General features: G+C 43.7%; 1 protein-coding gene across 5 annotated transcripts in view; it reads right to left on the reverse strand.

Moving 5' to 3' along the window:
- The window catches only part of CUNH12orf65 (chromosome unknown C12orf65 homolog), a 16,912-nt gene extending 9,322 nt beyond the window's left edge, over positions 1–7,590 (reverse strand). Inside the window, exon 1 of one of the 5 annotated variants that reach the window (XM_008839298.3) lies at positions 7,475–7,590. The gene's annotated coding sequence lies outside the window, so the exon portion shown is untranslated. The remainder of the gene's footprint in view (positions 1–7,474) is intronic. The other 4 variants (XM_029566534.1, XM_029566536.1, XM_029566537.1 and 1 more) reach the window with 4 other exon arrangements.
- Between the last annotated feature and the right edge of the window lie 10 nt (positions 7,591–7,600).

The following is a 7,600-nucleotide window of genomic DNA, read 5'->3' on the forward strand; positions in this document are numbered from 1 at the left end:
ACTATGTAGCCCCAGCTGTTCTGGAACTCACTGTGTAGATCAGGCTGGCCTTGAACTCACAGAGATCCACCTGCCTCTGCTTCCCGAGTGCTGGGATTAAAGGCGTGCGCCACCATGCCCGGCTTTTTAAATGTTTTATTATTTTTATTTTATGTGTATGAGTGTATTGCCTGTGTGTATGTGAGTGCACCCATGTCGTGCAATGCCTCAGAGGTCAGAAGAGAGCTTCGGATTGCCCTAAACTGGAGTTAAGGATGGTTCATAGCTGCCATGTGGGTGCTGGGAATTGAACCTGGGTCCTCTGCAAGAACAGTCAGTGCTCTTAACTGCTGAGCCATCTCTCCAGCCCCTAAATAAAATATTTTGGCCAGGCGTGGTGGCACACGCCTTTAATCCCAGCGCTTGGGAGGCAGGCGGATCTCTGTGAGTTCAAGGCCAGCCTGGTCTACATAGTGAGTTGCAGGACAGCTGGGGCTACAGGTCAAAAAGACCAAAAAAAAAAAAAAATTAAGGAAAGAAACATGGAGTTAAGCCTGGTGTGGCAGCACACACCTTTAGTTCCAGCACTCAGGAAGCAAAGGCAGGTGGATCTCTATAAGATTAAGGCCAGCTTGGTCTACATAGCGAGCTCCAGGCAGGCTGGGGATACAGGGAGACCCTGTCTTAAAACAAAACAAAACAAAACAAAACAAAAATGGGAGTTAAAAGAAAAAGTGGCTTTTCCCAATCTTTTATATGTAGCCTGCCTGTTTATGTTCCAGAGGCCTGACATCCTGATGAGGGTAACACATCTTTCCAGAAGGAACAGCAGCATACTGAAGGACAGGCTTGACCCAGGCTATGTCCTTCCCTGGGCTTGGGCTTCATCATGACAAGAAAGCACTTCTTGTCTAGTCAGTGTTCACAGGGGACTGTTTCTCCAACAAGAAAAGCACAAAGGCTCTAACATGGAATGCAGAGCTGTTCTCTGATCTGGGGGGCAAAGGAGATTACTCTGGGTCTGGTCTGAATTTAACAGACTCACAGCTCCCTAGGTCAAGAGGGAACTAATGAAGGGAACTAATAAAGGGAAGAGTATTGCATTCATGCAGTGCCTAAATCCTGTTTATCTTTCTTTTAGTAGAAAACTTCAATCCAGGGAGAATTACACCCGTCCTATTTGTGCACTGATGTGACTTTCTTCTATTTATGGGATCTCATAGGAACCTCATAATCTATCAACTGCGTTATCAGAATACAGCATTTTTGTATTTATATTTGTGGTGTATGTGTGCATGTGCATTTGCATACCTGGTGCCCATAGAAGGCAGAAGAAGTCATTAGATCCTCTGGAACCCAGGCTGTTGTGAGCTGCCATGTGGGTGTTAGGAACCAAACCTGGGTCCTCTGCAAGAGCAGTAAGTGCTCTTAACTGCTGAGCCATCTCTATAGCCCCTATCCTAAAACTCTTAAAGCATACATATCATTAATGATGTCTTGTATTTGTTTTGTACTTAAATGTGTTCACAAATTCCTTTACAGTGCATTACTGAGCTGGGTCTGGTGCTGCAAACTTGTAATTCCAGCACTTTGGAGGTGGGTACAGGAGGACTAAAAGTTTGAGGCCAGCCTGGGTTTCCTAGTGAGACCCTATCTCAATAAACCAAGCCAGAAAACTATTGTATTTGATACAAATAAGAAAATATAGACAGGCATGGTGGCACATACCTTCAATCCGAGCACTTGGGAGGCAGAGGCAGGTAGATCTCTGTAAGTTCAAGGCCATCCTGGTCTACATAGTGAGTTTCATAGTGAGTTTTCAGCTGGGGCTTTCGGGAGATCCTGTCTCAAAAAAGACAAAAAAAAAAAAAAAGTCATTGACACTATGTGGATTCTCTCAGGGATGCTAATCTTGGAAGATCACTAGGTTTTGAAAAGGAAAAAAAACAAAAAACAAAAAACCAAACTGATACAGTCTCATATAGCTTAGGATGGCCTCAGACTTACTATGTAGCCTAAGATGATCTTGAATTCTAGGTCTTCCTGCCTCCACCTACTCAGTGGGATTACAGGCCAGTTTTATTCAGTATTGCAAAAAACTAAATTTACCTTTCTCCACCTTGTTTTATTTATCTCTCATAATATCTCCAGATCTGTTCTCTTTCCTGTTTCTTAAAAAGATATTAGCACTGGGTATGGTGGCACATGTCTTTAGGCCCAGAACTTGGGAGGTAAAGACAGGTAGATCTCTAGGCGTTTTCTTGATCTACATAGAAAGTTCTAGGCCAGCCAGAGCTACATAGTGAGACCCTGTCTCAAAAAAATAAAAAAGGGCTAGAGAGATGGTTTAGCAGTTAAGACCACTGGTTAAGAGCACTTGCAAGGGATCTGGGTTCAGTTCCCAGTATTCACATGGCAGCTAACAACTGTCTGTTAACTCCAGTTCCAGGGGATCCAAAGCCCTCCTCTAGCCTCCATGCATGACACAGATGCACTGACACACGTGCAGGTAAAATACATAAACATAAAATAGAAAGGTTTTTTTTTTGAAGGCTATATTGCAGAGGAGAATGAGATTTATTTTCATTTTCTTGTTTCTCCATTTCCCTGGGTGTGTGTGTGTGTGTGTGTGTGTGTGTGTGTGCATACAGTGTGTACATATGGGAGGTGCACATGTATGTGCATGTGGGTGTCTGAGGTTGATGTCAGGAATCATCTTCTATTACCCTTTCATCTTATTCAGAGCCTCTCCTCAAACCCAGAGCTCCCTGACATGGTTAGTCTCACTAGTCAACTTGCTCTGGGGAGCCCCATCTCTGTGTTCTGAGGATGTAGTTATAGGCAGGCCACTATGGCCACCTGACATTTTATGTAGGTTCTGGAGATCCAAGGTCTGGTTTTCACACTTTCATGGCAAGCACCTTAATCTCAGAGCCCTGTCCTGTTTTCTTTCTTTTTTTGAGACAGAATCTATGTAGTCATGATCTTGTTTCAACATGTGCATGGTGAATGTGAACTTTGCAGTTATCACGTCCTCTGGTAACATCTCAATGCTATGATTTATTTACTGTGCAACTGTGGCCACAATTCCGCATGTGTAAAATGAAGATAAATACTGTGTAGGGTGCGAATAAAAGCATATATGTTGCCACAGATATAATTATTTTATTAAAGATTCTTATTTTTTAATTATGTTTATTTGTGTGTGGATATATCCATGTAGTGCAGATGCCCTCAGAGGTCATAAGTGAGCATTTGATCTCTTGGAGCTGGAGTTATAGGTGGTTATGAACCACCCAATGTGGATGCTAGGAACTAAACTCCTCTGGAAGAGCATCAAGTGCTTTGCATAGCGAAACCCCACCTATAAAACAAAAACAATGTAGAGAATAAGAGTCTACAGAGTGTGGGTCCTTGCATAGGACTCTTATTAGAATTCACCTACCTAGGGCTCAGGGACCATTGTGGAAGAGGAGGTGGAACGATTGTAAGAGGCAGGGAGGAGGTGCATGACCATATGGAAATTGTCCTACAGGCTCCTGGGACTCTTCTCATACAAACCTCTAGCAATGGTGTCAGTATACACAAGACCCATGGAAACTCAAGCAGACAAAAACCCAGCACAGAACTGTGGAAATGGGCATCAGGCCCCAATCTTAGTCAAATAATTATTGGCAGCTGATTACTGCTGGGTGAGGAAGAGCTGGTCTTCTTAAAGGGAGGGACTCTAGATAGGCTGACTAGACCTCAGTGGATGAAATTACATTGAGGGACATCTGGGGACACAAATTTGACATGATAGACCTTAACACAAATGACAGAATGTATGAATTCCAATGAGGGGGGCTATGGGAGGAGGCCAATGGGGAAGGGGATATAAAGATGATTAAGATGTTCTGTATGAAATACACAAAAATTCAATTAAAAATTTCAAAAAATGCCCAAGAGGTGCCATTTGATGAAATCACAATGTCACAGTTCTAGTCTGAAATTGTGCCTCTTGCTTGGTAATAGTCTACAAAATCAGGTGCCAAGGAGATCATTATGATGCCAAGGATACAGCAGGTTCACACAGACAGAGCCCTTAAACAAACCAAGGATGGGATAAAGTAGAAAAATCATGAAAAGCAGGAAAGAGCAAAAACTTTAAAGGTAGAGGTGGGAATATAGCTTTGTGGTAAAGTAACCGCTTACCTGTGTTGGTGCCTCAGCACCAAAAATGAAGTAAAAACCAAATATAAAGCTGATCATCTCCCTGAACCATGTTTAACATTATAAAGTTTTTTTTTTTTTAATTTTAATTTTTTAGACAGGGTCTCACTGTATAGTGATGGCTGGCCTGGAATTCACTATAGAGAACAGGCTAACCTCAAACTCACAGAGATTCATCTGCCTCTGCCTCCTGAGTGCTGGAATTAAAGGGATACACCACCATGCCTGGCAGATGTAAGGTTTTATTGCTTCTCATTTTCTTCTGTGAAAAAGTTCCCTCCCCCAACCCCCACCCCAACTCCAGACTATTTGGATATAAGAATCGATGACACAAAGTAACACCCTGAAGCAAGTCACCCCATAATTAGGGGGGGAGGGGGAGAGCTAATCCTAGCACTTGAAAAGTTAAGGCAGGAGGATCGACATAAATTCTAGGCCAACATGGGATGGCTACACAGTGAGACCTGGTTTCAAAACCAACCAACTACCTAGCCAACCAACCAACCAACCAACCAAAAAAAAAAAAAAAAGATCTTACCCCAAAGCTAAACTAATTATGGCATAAGCAACTTTACCCAAGTATCACTCCATCCATTAACTAGATAATAGTTTATTAGAATGGAAGCTCCTGAATGTTTTGACTTAACACATTAGTGGATTAAAAAAAAAAAAATTCTTGGGGCTGGAGAGATGGCTCAGCGTTTAAGAGCACTGACTGCTCCTGCAGAGGACCCCAGTGGGTTAGATTCCCAGCACCCACATTGTGGCTACGAACCGTCCTTAACTCCAGTTCCAGGGGAATCTGAAGCCCTCTTCTGACCTCCACGGCATTGCACAACACGGGTGCACTCACATACATGCAGGTAATACACTCATACACATTAAAAAAATAAATAGCAGGATGTGGTGGCCCATGCCTGTAGTCCCAGCACTTGGGAGGCAGAGGCAGGCAGATCTCTGTGAGTTCAAGACCAGCCTGGTCTACATAGTGAGTTCTAGGACAGCTGGGGCTACAGGGAGACCCTGCTTCAAAAAGACCTAAATAAGTAAATAAATAAATAAATAAATAAATAAAAATTCTCTAAGAATTACCTAAAAAGAAATTACATAAGGTGGACATGGTGTGCATACTGGTCATTCCCAGCATTTGTGAAGTAGAGGCAAGAGGTTTAGGAGTTTGAAGTCAGCCTTGGCTACTATGAGGTCAGCCTTGGCTACTATGTATAAGTTTCAGGCCAGCTTAAGACCAAAAGACCATCTCAAAAAACGAAACAAAACACAACAAAAAAGATATTCAAGGGGCTGGAGAGATGGCTCAGCAGTTAAGAACACTGACTGTTCTTGCAGAAGGCCGGGGTTCGAATCCCAACACCCACATGGCAGCTAACAACTGTCCTTAACTCCAGTTCCAGGGGAATCTGAAGCCCTCTTCTGACCTCTGAGGGCATTGCACGACACAGGTGCACTTACCTACATGCAGACAATACAAGCATACACATAAAATAAAAATAAATAAAATATAACCTCGAACTCACAGAGATCCACCTGCCTCTGTCTCCCAAGTGCTGGGATTAAAGGTGTGCACCACCGCGACTTAAAAATAAATAAAATATTTTTAAAAAAAGATATTCAAAATCACACTACCAAAATAAAAAACCTCCAAAATTTACAGGGCACATTTGGTTTTGTACCCTTGCTTTTGTATGGTTAATAATTAATAATTGTACTTGCCTTTGAGGTTAATCTTTACCTGTGTGGGAACACACCTTTCTTGGAGTTATTTGAGGAATTCACAATACTCATTTATTATTTGAACACAAGATTCTAGTGTCTCTAATAGATTTTGAGACCAACTGAAATTAGTAATGACTTTTTTGAGGAGGTGAGCATGAAATATGAGGTCACTGAAAACAGCCCTGTGCTTAAGAATAATTTGATTTTGGTTAGGTGTTACAGGGTCATAATGTTGATTGGTGGATTAGCACAACGGCAGTTTCAATGTATTTAAACTTGAGATCTGACACACACACCTGTGCATTTTGGATGTCCACTGATGTTTCATTGTTGAAAAATAACTGGTGCCTTGGTGGTGGTGCATGCTGTTAAACCCAGCACTCCAGAGGCAGGTGATCTCTGAGTTCCAGCCCAGCCAAGGTTATATACTGAGACTCTGTCTAAAAGTGTAATAACGGGCTGGAGAGATGGCTCAGTGGTTAAGAGCACTGGCTGCTCTTGAAGAGGACTTAGGTTCAATTCCCAGCACTCACATGGCAGCTAACAACCTTCTATAACTCCAGTTCCAGGGGATCTGACGCCCTCTTCTGATCTCCACGGGCATTGCACGACACGGGTACACACATGCAGGTAATACACTCATACACAAAATAAAAATAATAAATGAAACATTTTTAAAAAGTAATAACTGAGCTGGACGTCGTGGCACACACCTTTAATCCCAGCACTCGGGTTGCAGAGGCAGGCGGATCTCTGTGAGTTCAAGGCCAGCCTGGTGGTCTACATAGTGAGTTCCAGGACATCTGGGGCTACAGGGAGACCCTGTCTCAAAAAGACAAAAAAAAAAAAAAAAAAAAAAAAAAAAAAAAAAGTAATAACTGGTGGGTATTCTAAGGAGAAGCTGGGATGGGATGTTTCCTCGTACGTTAGGCATTTCAAGGGCAAGTACATCTCCTGTATCCGGACTTCTCAGTACCAATGCTGGCACACTTAAAATGACAGTGCCTGTGCCCTTGGTTTGGGGCAAAGCAACGCAAGCATTAAAACTTCCTTACAGGCTAACTAGGCTGAAGAATGTGGGTTGACCAGTGCGCACGAGATGGGTAGGGGCCCACGGAAAGGGCAGCGCGTTCTCTGTGGTCCTTCCAAGGCCTAGCAAGAGTAGTGGCCGCGCCGAGACCTATGTGCCATTCCTCGTACAGCATTTGCTGCCATGACCAATTCTGCTGAAAGAGTAGATGAGGAACGACCGGTTTCTCCTTGGGCCTCTGTGGAACTATTTTCTCCAGGGTAGTCATCGCTCCTCCTCTCCCCCTCCCCAAGTGTTTGGAGAGAACCATAGCCGATCCCTCTAAGCGCAGGGTAAACTGAATCCAGACAAGACTTAGCACAGGGATCAGGCCGGCTCCAGGTCCTAAAAAGACCTCAAGTAAGGACGCAGAGTCGCAAGTCAGGAAAAAAGTCAGAAGTTCCGGCTCCACAGCCTCATTCCACAGCCCTTGACGGGAGTGCTCAACTCTAGGCGGTGCCGGGCTTTGCTGACACTTACCTGGTCTCAGGCACTGTCCTCCCGCCCGAAACTGTCACCGAGAATCCAAAACCCGCGCAGACCCAGCAAGAAAACTGAACGCCCCAAGACTGCGCATGCGTCACGCCCCCCCCCCCCCCCCCCCCG

The sequence above is a fragment of the Nannospalax galili genome, unplaced genomic scaffold (genome assembly GCF_000622305.1).
Source record: "Nannospalax galili isolate Female #2095 unplaced genomic scaffold, S.galili_v1.0 scaffold218, whole genome shotgun sequence".
NCBI lineage: Eukaryota > Metazoa > Chordata > Mammalia > Rodentia > Spalacidae > Nannospalax > Nannospalax galili.